Below are 18,099 nucleotides of genomic sequence, written 5' to 3'. Positions count from 1 at the left end.
TGAAACAGAGATCAGGGAATCAAAAGATAAAATCTAGCCTAAAAATTATACACTATGTATATATAGTATACATATACTATATAGTATTCATGTAGTATATAGTATATAGTGTATGTATAGTATACATATACATATGCAGTATACATATAGTATAGTATATAGTATATATAGTATACATATACAAAGTTATATATAGTATACAGATGTATAAAAAATTATACACTACGATCAAACAGGATTCATCACAGGAAGGCAAAGCTGGTTCAACATATGCAAATCAATTAATTTCATTCAATACATCAACAGGAGCAAGGACAAAAATCACATGATTGTCCCAATAGATGCAGAAAAGGCATTTGACAAGATCCAACACCCCTTTATGCTAAAAGCTTTGGAGAAACTAGGAATCCATGGAACATTCCTCAGTATAATAAAGGCTGTGTATCACAAACCCACAGGTAGTATTATACTTAATGGCAAAAAGCTAAAGGAACTCCCTCTAAAATCAGGAACGAGACAAGGATACCCACTCTCTCCACTCCTCTTTAACATAGTATTAGAATTCCTACCCAGAGCAATAAGGCAAGAAGCAAACATAAAGGGGATCCAAATAGGGAAAGAGGAAGTGAAACATTCCCTCTTTGCAGATGACATGATCCTGTATTTAAAGAACCCTATAGACTCTATTCCCAAGCTCTTTGAGCTGACTCAAAACGTTGGAAGGGTAGCAGGGTTTAAAATTAAACCTCAAAAATCAACTGCCTTCCTCTGTGCCAACAGTGAGAAATGAGGCAACAATCAGGAAAGCAACTCCTTTTGCAATAGCCTCAAAGAAAATAAAGTACCTAGGAATTAGCTTAATTAAGAATGTAAAGGATCTTTTTGATGAAAACTTTAAAACCCTGAAAAAGGAAATTAAAGCAGAACTGAGGAAATGGAAAAACCTCCCATGCTCCTGGATTGGAAGAATCAACATCGTGAAAATGACAATCTTGCCAAGGGCTATCTACAAATTCAACGCGATACTCATCAATATCCCAATGTAATTCTTTAAGGAAATAGAAGAGGCAATCCAAAATTTCATATGGAATAATAAAAGACCCAGTATAGCAGAAAAAATTCTTAGCAGAAAGAACAGCGCAGAAGGAATTGCAATACCAAACTTTAGATTGTAAAGCAGAGCTATAGAGACCAAAACAGCTTGGTACTGGCACAAGAACAGGCCTGAAGATCAGTGGAATAGAACTGAGGACCCAGGTATTAACCCACAGACCTACAGCCACCTAATCTTTGATAAGGGAGTCAAAAAATAGAATAGAAGAAAGACAGGCTCTTCAATAAGTGGTGTTGGCAGCGCTGGTTAAGCACCTGCAGAAAGCTAGAGTTGGATCCTTCTTTGTCACCCTGCACCAGGATTAACTCCAAATGGATCAAAGACCTCGAGGCAAAAGCCGACACACTGAAAACTTTACAAGAAGGAATAGGAGATACACTAGGCCTCCTTGGCACAGGTCAAAACTTTCTCAATAAAGACCAAGAAACACAACGAATCAGACAAAAGGCTGGCTAAGTGGGATTGCATTAAACTGTAGAGCTTTTGTATGGCAAAGGACATAGCTAGTAAATTAATTAGGAAGCCTACAGAGTGGGAGAAGATCTTCACCAACCAAACAACGGACAAAGGTCTCATATCTAAAATATATCAACAACTCAAAAAATTGAATCACTCCAAAACTAATCTCCAAAGTAACAACCATCCCATTAAAAAATGGGCCAAAGACTTAAAGAGATTCTTCTCTGAAGAAGAAACAAAAATGGCCTATAGACACATGAAGAAATGCTCAACATCTCTGGGCATAAAAGAAATGCAAATCAAAACAACTCTAAGATTCCACCTCACTCCAGTTAGACTGGCCATGTTTAAGAAATCTAATAACAACAAATGCTGGAGGGGATGTGGCTAGGAGGGATCACTACTACACTTTGGTGGGAGTGCAAACTGCTTCAACTACTTTGGAAAGCAGTATGGCAGTTTCTCAAAAGACTACACATAGAGCTCCCCTGTGACCCAGCAATTCCACTACTTGGCATTTACCCAACTGTCCAGAAACAAGGGGATACTAAATCCACTAGACCAGTGATATTTATTGCAGCACTATTTACGATAGCAAAGCTATGGAACCAACCAGATGCCCCTCAGGTGAGGAGTGGATCAACAAGTTGTGGTATTTATACACAATGGAATTCTATGCAGCTGTCAGAAAGAATGACATTGCCCCATTTGTAAGGAAATGGAAAGACTTAGAAAAAATCATATTAAGTGAAGTAAGCCAGAGTCAAAGGAACATAGGCCCATTAGTCTCCCTCATTTGTCATAATCAGTAAAAACCTTGGGCTCTCCTAGCAGAGATTTACAATAGAACAAAATCTAGAGACATAAGGCCAAATAGTATGACGCTAAATGTAAGGAACTCCAGGATAAGGAAACAAAAGCCATATAATGAATAACTGTTGTTCTTAATGTACTATGTTATCTCTCATCTCTTTTGCTGTCCTTGGTTACCTCATATTATTACAATATTTCACCTTGTTATCTGGTATATTTTATATGTGCTTAATTGGTTATTTGAAATTGGATAGGGAAGGGGGGAAATCAAGGTAAGTGGGGGGAGGGTGGGAGGGAAATGGTAATTGTGTCATGAGAAAGAGTATCAATGTTTGTGAAGTTATGCACCTTTTATCTGGTGAATATAATGTAACCCTTCTATTAATCACAATAAAATATAAAAAAAGAAAAATCAAATGACACATTATCACAGCTATCAAAGGCTGGAATGGTGGTACAAGCTTGTTTTCTGGAATGTGCAAAGAGAATAAAAGGCAATACTCTATTCAAGTATTTAGTTTAAAAAAGATCTTTAGAGACTTACATTTATCAAATACTTTCCGTTATTATCCCACTAGTAAGTGGGAGAAATAGATGGGATTGAGAATTATGCAAATGGGTAACTTTATATTCACAAGGGACCCCCAATTCTATTTAGATAACTGCCATATCACCAAAAATAAATTATGTATCAAAGGAGGTGCATGAAGGAATCTGTGTTGAAGCAAATAATCATGGGGAAATACTTTTGTATATAAAAAGCTTTGACATAGTAAAATGATTTTTGAGAATCTCTTGGTTGAGAAGTTACCCATACTGTAAAGGTAATCCCTCTAAGAGATGTTCAAAGCTTCACTTCCTTTTGGTTTCTGTGATGCTCAACAGATCAAATGACACTGAAATTGTATTTCTGTGTTCACAAGGATTATTGTGTCCTGTCCCTACAAAGCTTGTATTGAAATCTTTCATGAATATGAAATAGAAGGCAGAAATTGTTGGAAATCTTTATGAAATGTTCCCCTCATGTCTCTGTGAATGAATTATCACTCCTTAAATTAATGAATCAGTGGGATAATAATTTCCAGAGTGGGTCTGTTACAAAAGTGAGTTTGCTCCTCTCTCTTGTATATCATTTTCTTTCCATATAATACCCTTGGATGCTTCTGTCCTCTGTGGATTACTCACTGATGTAAAGGCCCTCAATGCTACATAAAACCTGGTCATTAGATGTCCAAAACCTCGGAACTATATAGATTTCTTTATAAGTCACTGTCATTTCAAGTAATCGCAACAGAACTTAAGAGAGTTTGCATCTTACTTTTACTATTGGAATTTTGAATTTTGTGTAAGTCTGAATTAAATTTTAATATAAATGGACATAAGAGGAATTCAGGGTCTGTGTCTGATAGCATGGTAGTGGTGGAGTTGGTATGGACCCAGAAAGTGGCTTTGTGATTTGCTCTTTGTTGTTCATCATACCACTGCTGTAGCTTCAATTACAAGGGAAAATGTATTAATAATTGGTTCCCCTGAAGCATCATATAAAAAATAGGGTTCTTGTCCTGGAATGAAGTAATCTTCAAATTAAAATTTTACTTTTAGGTTTGAGGGTATTAGCTAGGCAAAACTGCAGAAATGTTCAGAGAAACAGACTTTAAACTTTGGAGAGAATTTGAGTAAATCTATGATAATGCTTTGCAGCAGTGTCCAGTCATTTCCTGCTGAAGTTCACCATCTGATAAGCACTAGTTCCTGACCTGATCTTCCTTTGGGACAGTTAACATTTCTTTTTTTTTTTTTTTGCCAGTCCTGGGCTTGAGCTCAGGGCCTGAGCACTGTCCTTGGACTTTCTCAAGGCTAGAGCTCTACCACTTGAGCCTCAGCACCACTTCCGGCTTTTTTCTATGCATGTGGTACCAAGGAATTGAACCCGGGTCTTCATGCATGCTAGGCAAGCACTTTAACCACTAGGACAAACTCCCGGCCCGACAGTTAACATTTCTACAAATACGAAATAAGAGCCTCTTGTGATAGATGGGTTAGCTACCCTCTTTCAACCTTTAGTCCTGGTGGTGATTTCCCTCAGTCCCTTCTTTCATCCACAGCAATTCCTGGTGTTACCTCTCGCATTTTTATCTACTTTGGTCCAGAACCACTGACTGTCACAGAGCATTTCTGGATAGATGTGCCACCATCTCACAAAACTTTCCTTGCAAAATGTTTGAGAAGAAATGAGTAAATTGTTGAAAGTGAACACAGAACTTTGAACAAAGCAGGGGGTATTTTTCGGCAAGGAGTACTACAGGACTTGTTTAAAATATCCTTGATCATGGTTCTGGATGCCATGCTATGGAATGTGTTCTGATAAAGAAGTGGAGGGCAGGGCAGGATGGGATTAGCAGACCACCAGAGTTAGCCAAGGGAATTGGAGGTTCTGCATATTGAAATATTTACAGATGAGATATCATTATGACATGATTTATAAAAAAAATTTAAAAAAGAAAAGTTTGTTGATATTATACCATTACTCAGGAGGCTGAAATCTGAGGATCTTGGTTTTGTTCTATTGTAAATCTCTGCTAGGACAGCCCTAGGTTTCTACTGATTGTGACAAAGGAGGGAAACCATTGAGCCTAAGTTCCTTTGAGTCTGGCTTATTTCACTTAATATGTTTTTTCCTAAGTCTTTCCATTTCCTTCAAATGGGGTGATATCATTCTTTCTGACAGCAGCATAGAATTCCATTGTGTACAAATACCACATCTTGTTGATCCACTCATCAACTGAGGTACATCTGGGTTGGTTCTGTATCTTTGCTATGGTAAATACTGCTGCAATGAAAATCTTTGTGCTAGTGGATTTAGTATGTCCTTGTTTCTAGATGGCTGGATAAATGCCAAGTAGTAACATTGCTGGGTCATAGGGGAGTTCTATATTTAGTCTTTTGAGGAACTGCCATACTGCTTTCCATAGTGGTTGAACCAATTTGCACTCCCATCAACAATGTAGTAGTGATCCCTCCTGGCCACATCCCATCCAGCACCTGTTGTTATTAGATTTCTTGATCATGGCCAGTCTAGTTGGAGTGAGGTGAATCTTAGAGTTGTTTTGATTTGCATTTCTTTTATGACCAGAGATGTCAAGCCTTTTTTCATGTGTCTATCGGCAATTTTTATTTCTTCTTCAGAGAAGATTCTAAGTCTTTCGCCCATTTTTTAATGGGATGGTTGTTACTTTGGAGATTAGTTTTGGAGTGATTCAATTTTTTGAGCTGTTGATATATTTTAGATATAAAGCCTTTGTCTGTGGTATGGTTAGTGAAGATCTTCTCCCACTCTGTAGGCTTTCTAGTTAATTTACTAGCTATGTCCTTTGCCATACAGAGCTCTGCGGTTTAATGTAGTCCCACTTATTCAGTCTTTTTGAGGGTTAATTTTATACCCTGATACCCTGCCAAATTTTGCATCAGGTCAAGCAGCTTGGGAGGGAAGTCTATAGGGTTCTTTAAATACAAAGTCATGTCCTCTGCAAAGAGGGAAAGTTTCACTTCCTCATTCTCTATTTGGATCCCCTTTATGCTTGATCCTTGCTTTATTGTTCTGGCGAGGAATTCTAATATTATGTTAAAGAGGAGTGGAAAGAGTGAGCATCCTTGTCTCGTTCCTGATTTTAGAGGAAATGGCTTTAGGTTTTTGTCATTTAGTATAATGCTCGCTGTGGGTTTGTCATACACAGCCTTTATTATACTGAGGAATGTTCCATGGATTTCTAGTTTCTCCAAAGCTTTTAGCATAAAGGGGTGTTGGATCTTGTCAAAGCCTTTTCTCAATCTAATGAGACAATCATGTGATTCATGACCTTGCTCCTGTTAATGTGTTGCCCATTGATTTTTACATCATATTCAAATGACGTATTTAATAAACACATATTCAAGAAGAGAATCTCTATATAGAACCACTGACACTTAGATTTTAGAACAATATTGCTACTAGGCTGAGGGTTTGGATGTCATAGATACATATTAATGTATATAATAAAACATTATGTCTATAGAGTCATGAATTTTTGTGTTTATGTAGTTGTGTTTAAATTAAAAATGTAAAAATGAAAGTATAGAAATGATTCTTGCTAGTCTCTATCATTTATGAAACAATTAAATCAATTAACCTTCTTTCACTTGAAACAGATGTAGTATTTATAGGTTTTCATTTCATATCATCTTATTTTTCATATTTCTAAGATGCATGAAGAAAATCTCATCAAATGATTTTTAATTTTTAGTGTGCATATTAATTTGGAGAATATGTTTAAAATGTCAATTCTTTGGCTTCTACCAGAAATAACTAAGTAGATCTGCAGGGTACCCTAGAATATGGACTTTTAACAGGATTCTCTAGTGATTTGGCATAGTTAGTGGAAGGAACATGCTGTGAGAAACACTGCTTTTTGAAATTTGAACCTGAAATTTGCATTTAAGGGAAATCTGAGCTTATTAAATATAATGTCAGAAAGCCTGTAATGCTCTAGATTTATGTAAAAGTTCAGAGCAAAAATACAATTAAGATTTTATAATATTTTAAACATATAGATAGGATTTCAAGGTTGACATATTAATAATTCTATATATTTCATCTAATTTCCTAGTTTCATCAATACCTTAGCCAAAATGAAGTTCTAAGAATTCCTGGATTTTCCTTACTTTTTAGTTTATGGAATACTATAAATGGATGAACCATCTCTTAATATATTTGTGGATGAGAGGAAAGATATATTTGTGGATGTTCAGAAATAATTCATTATTGAAGATGATTACATAATATACATAAGATGCATGACTATCACATATATGTATAGACATATATATTCATTTTAAAAAACAATCATGGAGAATTAACTGCAAGTATTTTACAAACACCTAACAAATAACAATAAATTTTTAGTTAAAACGTTAGAGTTTATTTTTACATTAAAAAGGAGATTCACTAATCCTTTCAAAGTACATTTGAATGTCTGCTCTAGTAGCTCATATTTATAAAATCCTAACTACTCAAGAGGCTAAGATCTGAGAATCTCTGACTTCAGTCTGTCCAGACAAACAAATTCAAATAACCCATTAAAGAAACGAACAGGCGTTATGGAACCAACCCAGATGCCCCTCAGTTGCTGAGTGGATCAACAAGATGTGGTATTTATACACAATGGAATTCTATGTTTCTGTCAGAAAGAATGATATCACCCCATTTGTAAGGAAAAGGAAAGACTTAGAAAAAATCATATTAAGTGAAGTAAGCCAGACTCAAAAGAACATAGGCTCAATGGTTTCCCTCCTTTGTCATAATCAGTAGAAACCTTGGGCTCTCCTAGCAGAGACTTGCAATAGAGAAAAACCTAGATACATAAGGACACATAGTATGATGTTAAATGAAAGGACCTCCAGGATATAGAAACAAAAGTCATATGATGAATGATTATTATTCTAATATACTATGTTATCTCTCATCTCTTTTGCTCTCTTGATTATCTCATATTGTTACAGTATCTTACCTTGTTATCTGATATATTGTATATATACTTATTTGGTTATTTGAAATAGAATAGGGAAGGGGGGGAAACAAGATGAGGGGTGGGAGTGGGGGGAGAGAAATGGGGACCAAGACATGAGAAACAGTATCAATGTTTGTGAAGTAATGCGCCTTCCATCTGGTGAATATAATGTAACCCTTCTATTAATTACAATAAAAATATATGAAAAAAAGAAAAGAACAGGTGTCTTCCCAGGGCTAGTGGCTCACGCCTGTAATCCAAGTTACTCAAAAGGCTCAAATCTAAAGATTATGGTTCAAAGACTATGTGCAGGAAAATCCATTCGAGTCTTATTTCCAATTAACTACCAGAAAACCAAAAGTGGTCCTGGGGCTCAAAGTGGTAGGGTGTTGCTAGCCTTGATCAAAAGAGCTCAGCCTAGAGAGTAAAAGGACAAGAGAAATAGATACATAAATACATTTTGAAATATGCATAGATGAACTGATTTACAAAAATTATGTCTTATTAATTTCAGATTGGCTGAACCAAAAATGGGCAAAGATCTTTATTCTCAACAGTAAGTGAAGTATACATGAAATATTCTTGTATTAATTTCTGAACTCCCCTCTGTTTTTATTGACTAGTAACAACAAATGGCAACAAAAGAGTAACAATAAAAGAATGATTAAGGGAATGAAGATTGAGCTGAGAGTGTGGCCTAGTGATAGAGTGCTTGCCTAGCATGCACAAAGCCCTGGGTTCGATTCCTTGGTATCACATACATAGAAAAAGCTGGGAGTTGTGCTGTGGCTCAAATGATAGCATGCTAGCCTTGAGAAAGCCTGAGCACAGTACCCAAGCCTTGAGATAAAGCCTCAGGACTGGCAAAAAAGAAAAAAATGGAGAGAGAGAGAGAGATCGAGAGAAATATGAAGGTTTATTTACAAGTAGTAAGGGTTATTTTCCTCTCAGCTTCTGAAGTGACTTTAGAAAGATAGCCTACTCACACCTGACAAAAAAATCTTTAAAGAATAAAATTGTGAAATTTTCAAAAATGGTGTTTTCAATCTACATCACTGATGTAAATCATTATATCTAAACAACCTCATGTACCCATTCTATTTTTAAGAATTTTAAGGAAATATTTGTAGAATACATGACAATTTTTATGACTAGACTGGTCCAATTTACATTGTCACTTTTTCTACAGATGTTTCTAGAATATATTTTCAGTTAGGAGTATATCATCTAACATAAACCTATATAATACTTGTTGCTACTGGCTCACACCTGTAATCCTAATGCCTCAGAAAACTGAAGCCAGCCCAGGCAAAAAGGGCCATGATACACTTATCTCCAGTTAACTAACAAAATGCCAGAAGTAGAACTATGGTTTAGTGATAAAATGCCTACCTTCAGCAAACAAAGCTAAAGGATAGAGTTCTGTCCTGCCCTGTGTTCACACACACACACACACACACACACACACACACACACACACACACAGTTTATATGAAGACTTATGTCAGAATTATTTAATATAATTTATCAGAGAGGGATTGGTTCTTTGTATTAAAGTCAATTATACAATTGTTTATCATTTCCTGAAGCCAGGGAATAGAATTCAAATATGTAATGGCTCATACAGAATATGGTGGTTACTCTTGATTTTTGTTTTTTAACCTTCAAGTCAGCTGAAATCTTCATCTGTGATAACCTTTTTAGTGTTAGTTTTCAGAATGACAACTGGTATGTTGTTTCTGAAGTTATTCACTCCTCTCAAAGGAAGTACAAGCATAGAAGAAAGTCAGTCTATTCCTATGTACAAAAAGACATGTCTCTGCCTTGGTTTAGCTGTAACATTATAGAAATGTTGCTAAGATACCAATGTAACGTAAACTAGCATATAAATAGCACTTTGAACAGGTGACAACATTCTCTGATATTTTCTCTCACTAGGTAATTTGTGATGACTAGAAATAAATACTAGTTCTCTTCTTTTAAATCTCAAATGACATGACACATAAGCATTAGCAATGCAATGATTCTTTTCACTTCTCTTCCATCCATTTTCTCATGCTAGTCAATGGGATTGTAGTCCTTGCAAAAACATTGTTAGGGCCAGGAGTGTGACCTAGTGGTAGAGGCTTTCCTAGCATGCAGAAAACCCTGGGTTTGATTCCTTGGTAGCACATACAGAGAAAAAGCCTGATATGGCTCTGTGGCTCAAGAGATAGAGTGTTACCTTGAGCAAAAATGTCCAAGGACAGTGCCCAGGGCCTGAGTTTATGCCCCAGGACTGGCAATTAAAAATAAATAAATAAATAAATGCAAACATCATCAGCATTTGTTTTCATATAGGTTTGAAAACAAACAGACATTTTTTTTTCTAAATAAGACTGACAAATTGCCACCAGAAGTAGATAGAGTTCAATATTTCTAGTCCTGAGGACCATTGAAATCAAATCCTTGGGTCTGTTTGGATAGTTATTAGCCAAAAAAATAAGAGATAGTTATAGAATGGCCATTAATAAAAGCACATTGTTGTACATAGCTGATGAGATGGTTGATAGATATAATTTCTATGAAATACAACAGGGAGGTTTGTATAAATTTCAAAATAAAATTTTCAGTCAAACCCTGGTGGCTCACATATACAACCCTAGCTACACAGAATTGTGCCTCAAAACCAGCCTGAGCAGAAATGTTTGAGAAAAATCTCTGTTTAATTAACCAACCAAAAGGGTAGACTGAAGGTATTGACCAAGAGTGAGAGTGCCAACCATGGGTGGGAAATAAATGCGTGAAAACATGAAAAGTTGTCTGAAGACCAATTACTGGCATGTGTGTGGTGCATGCATACATGCATGTGTAAGCACACCCAGACATACACACACATGCATCTACACAGTAATAGTAATTAGCCTGATAAAAAAAGAGATCTGTCATTTCTGAAAACAGAGATAAATGCAGATGAATTATATGAAGCAAGTTAGACACAGAAAGGACAATAGAGTGTAAATTAACCTGCATGTGGAATCGAAGAATATCACATACAAAGAAACAGACAGTAGAATGGTGGGCCCCAGGAGAACTTGAGTGACTTTAGGACATGTTAATTATGTGTTAATGATAAATCCAGAGATCTAATCCATCAGAGTGATAATTTTAGTTAATCGTATTGAACTGACACTGGATATTTCCTGAGAATCAGGTATTCTCAGCACAAACACCAGGTATATAACTATATAAGGAGATGTATTTATTACTTTGACTCTTGAACTCATCTGTGTGGATAAAAACACGGCACTGTACTTAAATATATGCCATTTGTATTTAAAAACAGAGTAGGATAACAGTTGTGATATTGATGTACATGCATTGTACTCATAAGCTGACATGTTCAATTGTGATATTTCTGTACAATTACTAACATAATTAAGCTACTCAGGAGGCTGAGATCCAAGAACTGAGGTTCAATTTGAAGCCAGCTCAGACAGAGAACTCCATGAAACCCTTATCTCTAGTTAATCTCCAAAAGAAGATGGAAATGGAGCTGTGGCTGTAGAGGTAGAACACCAGCCTTGAGTTTACTGTAAAAGTTCAATGAAAGCATCGTAGTCTAGGATTCAAGCCCTAAGATTAGCACCAAAAAAGAAAAGAAAAAAAAACATCTTTATTTTGTCATCATTTGTGGGAGATTATTTTCAGTGAAAAGAATTATTACGGCATCCAAATAGAATGAGTTCATGATGAAATATCTCCTCTTATTTTGCTCATGCCCATTACCATGACAGAACAATGTTCAATACTAAGGATGTGAAACAGAAGGGAGCTAGACTGTTTGTAAAACAGCACAAACTGAAGGTAGAGGAATCATGGAGAACACTAGGGAATGAAAATATTCACACAGGAGCGAGACACCTGTCCTATAACCCTAACTCAGCTGCGCAAATGCGAGATAGGAATTTTTGTTCTCCAGGCAAGAAATTGTTAGACAGGTACCTAGGAACCTAATGAGCTCAAGAAGTAAATACCTACACACAATGTCCTTAGGCATTTCCTAAGGGAATCTCCCAGGGATATTGTCATAGTAAGAAGTGCACTAAATCAATAAATCTCAAACCTGGTTAAGATTTTCACTAAGATGGTACCTCCATCTTAGCTATGAGCAAGCCAGTTGGATACACCAAGTATTTTGCAGTATATCATCCTGAAATTGGGAGATAGAGAGGGAAGGAAAAAGAAAGGAGACAGAAGGAGTGAACAAAGGAAGGGAAGAAGTGTTTAAGTAACAGGGTTCTGATAGGCAGAGCAAGTAGATATTGATGGGAGATAGCTGAGAGGAACTTGGAGAATAAATTATTATCAATTCCTAGAAAGCCAGGCAAACAAAACAAGGGAAAGCAAACACAAGAAAATCAAAACTAATATTCTAAATAAAACAAGAAGTAAAGCCAAGCCCCAAACAAATGAATTAGTGTGATGGAGTCTATGTTTTCCTACTGTTAGCAAAACAGAAATGCAAGAAGTTTTAAATAATTATTTAATGTACTTTCCCCCTTCATACATACAATGATAACCACAAGAATGGTTAATATTCTCCCAGCCAAGTGTAAGACCATGTCTTCAAACATGGGTTTCTTCAAATTAAAATCTACATGTGATATCTGTTATTATCTTCTCCACAGATAAAATATAATTTGAAAGCACCAAGTAATTATAGTCAATATATCCCAATTTTCCTTCAGATGCCATTACCTATTTGCCTTAATCTTCAACATTTAAATGCTTTTGAGCAAATACAGAAAGACTATCAAAAACTCCATATTAAAAGAATTTTAAAAACAAAAGCAAACAAGAGAACAGTTCAAAATTTGAGATTTAAAAGAATCATGCAAGTATCATTTCTCATTCTTTGGCTAAGATCAAATCAAGCATCATGCAAACACAGGATGTCTGAATGATTTCATAAAATATTTTCCTGGGAAGTAATGTAAATGAAAAATATAAATACAGATCTTACAGGCTAACAAACAAAAAAATACAGCTTGCTTTTCACTTACTTATAAAAAGTACCTTCACTTTGGCTTTTACTTAATAAATCAAATATATCAAGTACTCAGTTTCAAATCTGTTAGCACGTAAAAAGCAGTGATTATATATTTATAGCATCTTATTTATAGTTCCTCTAAATAGATAGTGTTTACAGACTATTCTACAGCTGTAACTTTTTGCTGGGCTGGCTGTAGTTTGGTAAATGATCAAATTCAGATTTTGTTGTTGTTGTTGGGAGTGGTAGTGGAGCTTGAACTCAAGTCTTGGGTGCTATCCGTGAGTTTTTTGTTCAAGGCTAGCACTTCACCCTTGCACCACACAGTTCTGTTTCTGGCTTATTTGTTAGTGGTTAGTTGAAGGTAAGAGTCTTACAGACTTTCCTGTCCAGGCTGGCTTTGATCCATAATCCTCTGATCTCAGCCTCCTCAGTAGCTAGGATTACAGGTTTGAAGTCTTGCTGTCCAGAAAATTTTTATATTGTAATAGCTTAAATTATTCAAAATATAAGAAAAACGAAGACGGAAGGAGGAAAAGGAAGAAGAAGAGAAGAAGAAGGAAAAGAAGGAACATTACTAGAACGTATGTTAACCAGGGAGCAAAGAGCTGGTCAGCTAGTTTTGAAATAAACAGCCTAATTGTTTCTTTCTGGGTTAGACTAGAATAAAGTTAAACTGATTGGACTTCTATTCATAAACAAATGAAGCACAAGTATAAATGTGCATGGGTTTGGAAGGGAAACTGAAGCAAGGAGAGTTAACAATTAAAGGATTTTATAGTTTTAACGAAATAAAAGCATACCATTAGGTGAAGCTTTCTATGGCTTTGCTATTTTTTTTCTGGGGGGGAGTCTGTCATGGGGTTTGAACTCTGGGCTTGGCCTCTGTTCCTAATCTTTTCAGCTCAAGGCTTGAGCCACAGTGCCACTTCTAGTTTTCCAATGGTTAATTGGAGATAAGAGTCTCATGAGTTAATTGTGTCCCAGCTGGCTTTGAACCCCAGTTCTCAGATTTCAGCCTCTTGAATAACTAGGATTACAGGCATGGGCCCACAGCTCCTGGCTGGCTTTGCTAATTTTTAATGAATGTAGAAGGTGCCAAGGAATAGACTAATGTTAGGATGAGAAAGCCAGCTAGAAAATGTTTTCCTGTATGAAATCGAAGGTCGGAGATGCTCCTGATCAGGGTTTATTCTGGGTTGATTTGAGGATGGGGGTTTTAGCACAGACAGAAAGAGCAAGTTCTGGGGCCAGGAGTTTGGCCTAGTGGTTAAAGTGCTTGCCTAGCATGCATGAAGACCCAGGTTCGATTCCTCGGTACCACATACATAGAAAAAAGCTGGAAGTGGTGCTGAGGCTCAAGTGGTAGAGCTCTAGCCTTGAGAAAGTCCAAGGACAGTGCTCAGGCCCTGAGCTCAAGCCCTGGACTGGTGAAAAAAAAAAAAGCAAGTTCTAATTAAGTATAGAATACTGTAATAATCTGCATTTTGTATATTGTGATTTACATGTTGTATTCATTTTCAAAAATGCAGCAAACATATAGGTCAGAATCTGTATTTCTTTTTGTGTAACATACATCTCTAACTTTAAAAAGAATGTAATACTAAATGCAAGTTCAATATACAAGAGGAAGTGCTAATTCCTTTACATTTCAATTCTATTTCCTTTAACCTTGTCAACACCTCATGTGAAATTGTCTTGTGTACTTATTAATTTAGAAGTTTACAGTAAGACCAAAAAGAAGGGAAAAGGGAAAAAAAGGGTGTTTTGGTACTTACTAATCTTGGGAAAGTAATTTTAAAAATCCCTTCCTCCAGTATGGCCGAGTGATAGAGTGCTTGCTTACCTAGCATGAAGCCCTGGGTTCAATTCCTCCATATCACATACACAGAAAAAACTCCAACTGGTACTGTGACTCAAGTGGTAGAACTCTAGCCTTGAGAAAACCCAAAGACAGTGGTCAGGCCTTGAGTTCAAGCCCTAGGACTTGGAAAAAGAAAATAAAACAATCCTGCCTCCTCTGTGCTGTGTAAAAGTGGCAATAATGATATTTGCTTGAAAGCATTGCTTCAAAGATACAGGAAAGGAGCTGCCTAAGTGATGGTCATAATGCCTGTCAACCAAGTATTGTTTAAGAAAGGGTAGCTAGTGATGATAACAATGAAAACAACTCAGAAAGAATCAACAAAAGTTTTCAGGAATTAGTATACATATGAATATATTTATGATGTTTTCTATGTTTACTTAAAGAGATTTGTTATCCAAGTATCCAAAATTCAGTCATCCTAGGAGCTGGTGGTTCACACCTTCCATCCTGGATATTAAGGAAAGTTCATAAGACTCTTATCTTCTTATCTTCAATAAATCACCAAGGGCTAGAGGTAAAGCTGTGGCTCAAGAGGTAGTGCTTCATCCTGGGGCACCAAAATTTAGGGTCAGAGCCCCAGTCCACAGTTCATGATCCAGGACCATCACACACACACACACACACACACACACACACACACACACACACACACACACACACGCAGAGTAAAAAATGCAATTCACTCAGCTTTTTTCTTTCACTACTGAAGGGGAAAAGGAAGTTTCCTTCTGATGAAAATAATAAATCTTCACATATTTCTGGACCTCAAAAATAATTTTATAATTGATAATTCTTAAACCAAATCATTTTAAAAACCGGTTAAAGGAAAAATAAATGAGTACAAAGGAGAGTGTGCAATCAAAGTTAATCAAGGAGATGTTAGCTTTGCAGTCTACACCTCTGGTTTTGTCATCCCCACCTATGTCATAGTATTCCAGTACGTCTTACGTGTTCTCAGTAGTCAAGTGAAATTATACTTTGTGTTTGTTCAATTGATCTAGGCTTCCCAATAGGGCTGAATGGCATACCTCACAGCCTTTGAATGTCACAAAGTCTCCAATTATCTACCTGTCTTAGGGTTTTCTCTTAGTAAGTGTGCATCAGTATTAGGGAACCCAGTTATTGAGCTGGAGAAAATGAATAGGCCATTCTGGTTGTTGGTATAATAAAGACTTCTATCACAAAGAATAAACAACTAAATGAGTGGCAATAAACTTAATTTGCACATTAGATATGCTTTTCCAAGTTCCGACATTTCAGTTGAAAATAATGCTGAAGCAATGAGGCCTATAATTGAACATCCAAAACTTCTCCAGTGGGGAAACAAAAACAAATGTTGCCTGCAAACATGATCATTTTTATAGCCTGCTGTTTCTCTGCTTTTTAATAATTTTTTTCCAAATGCCAGATAAATAGTTTTCCCTTTTTAAGGTGATTTTCATATACCTCGTCACATATAGGCACTATGCAATTTTAATCTAAGTCCTCCAAAATAAAATCCTTTAAACTTATTTCTTTGGAGTCCCTGGTGGTGTCTTGGCAAAATGTCTTCAAATTATATCCGGCTTCTTGCAAGGAACTAGCAAGGCGGCTGCTAATTGCCCTTGCAGTATCTGAATGGAAAATTGCCTTATCCTAGAGCATTAGTGAAATAGAAATTTCTGACAAACAGTGCAGATAACTTCAGAATCCTCTTAACACTGATAAGCCATATCAGCTAAAAACTAAGCTGGGAAATATCTTCCTTTTGTAACTATTATCTTTTTATATGTTATCTAACAACAACATTTCTTGCTTGACTGAGGATGATAAGTAAATTCAAAGAGAGATGATTGTTTTATCAGCTGTACTGAGATTTCTCACTTGCTCTTCAACACTCTATTACATTTAAGGTCACCATAGACTGAGTTTTGGTTGGAGAAACAAACATATTTGACTGTTATGGCAATCAGATGAGCATTTATTCAGACACACAGACACAGACACAGACATAAACGCCCACACACACACACACACAAATACATAGAAAGCCATCTTAAGAAAGAGTTATATACTCAGTCATCAATAAAATGGCAGAACCAATGCATATCATTATAGTTATTTTGCGGACTAAGGTTGTGGATTAATAGACTATAAAATAATCTAAATATCTCATCACTTCTAATAATTCCTAAACATTTTTACTCATACATGTTTTAAGTGCATATGCAGTTACTCTCTTTACACATGCCTTTGTATAATCATGTTTATCTTAGTTTGTATTGCACTGGGTGATTTTTGTCACTGGGAAGGTAGGATATCTTGTTTCAATAATCCCAGCAAAGAACAGGAAAACTACACAGGAATGTGAGTTGGCCTTTAAAAACTGAATTATATCATTCCATTGTTTCTTCCTTGTAAGAAGAGTATTTGAGGATTATCATGTGCTTTATAAACTATCCCAAAATGCAGATCTGCTTACAGCTACATCACTTGGCCAGTGGAGTGAAAGGATGCCCATTCTTTCACTTAAGACGCCCTTCTGAGGTTCTGTGGATCATATACTGGTGTAAATCACCAGTACTATATGGTAGTTCACTTTCAGAGTGAAAATCTCTCCTATGGATAGCCTCTGTCTTTCTTACTTCATTTGAATGCCTTTAGATTTGTTCATCCCTATAGGATTAAACTGCAAGGCCTTTTTTTAGCCTCTATTACAGTTTAATCAACCACTTCCAGAAAATAAAAGATACTACATGGCCTTTTAACCTTAGAATGACATTTTAAAAATAATCCCTTCCATTTTCCCCTACACAAACCACTATTTCCTCCAATATGAAGTAATGGTACATTTCAACACATGAGAGCTAAGAGTGAATTGTTGCCGAATATCCTGTTATTAAATAATATAACCATAGCTTATAGCTTAAAACACTCTGTCCATCCCTGTCTTAAAAACTGATGACAGCACAATCTTAAGGAAGTTTTTTTTTTTCTTTTTCAAAATGTACCACACTGGTGGGATTTTGACACATCAAGTTTTATCACTCACATTTTCCCCAGAGTGTTTCAGACAACTGTTGACATAATTTAATATGCCCGAGACAAGTTGGCAGAAATAACTTCCAAGGATAAAGGTAGGCATTTATTTTTCAGAAGCCATTTTAAATGATAGCTGAAGTTAGCAGCTATTTTTTAATCAAATATATTTTAATAGAAAGAGAGAGAAAACATCAATTGCTGAATTTAATCATTTGGGCTTAATTAGCTGCTCATACTGCTTTACTAAGAC

At 36.0% G+C, this 18,099-nt stretch overlaps 1 protein-coding gene across 1 annotated transcript in view; it reads right to left on the bottom strand.

The window, feature by feature from the left end:
* Cntn6 (contactin 6) overlaps positions 1 to 18,099 on the bottom strand; it is a 241,485-nt gene that overhangs the window by 23,640 nt on the left and 199,746 nt on the right.

The sequence above is a fragment of the Megascapheus bottae genome, chromosome 33 (genome assembly GCF_031878675.1).
Source record: "Megascapheus bottae isolate mThoBot1 chromosome 33, mThoBot2.hap1, whole genome shotgun sequence".
NCBI lineage: Eukaryota > Metazoa > Chordata > Mammalia > Rodentia > Geomyidae > Megascapheus > Megascapheus bottae.
The sequence above is the reverse complement of the archived record's forward strand: the minus strand, read 5'-3'. Positions and strand labels throughout refer to the sequence as shown.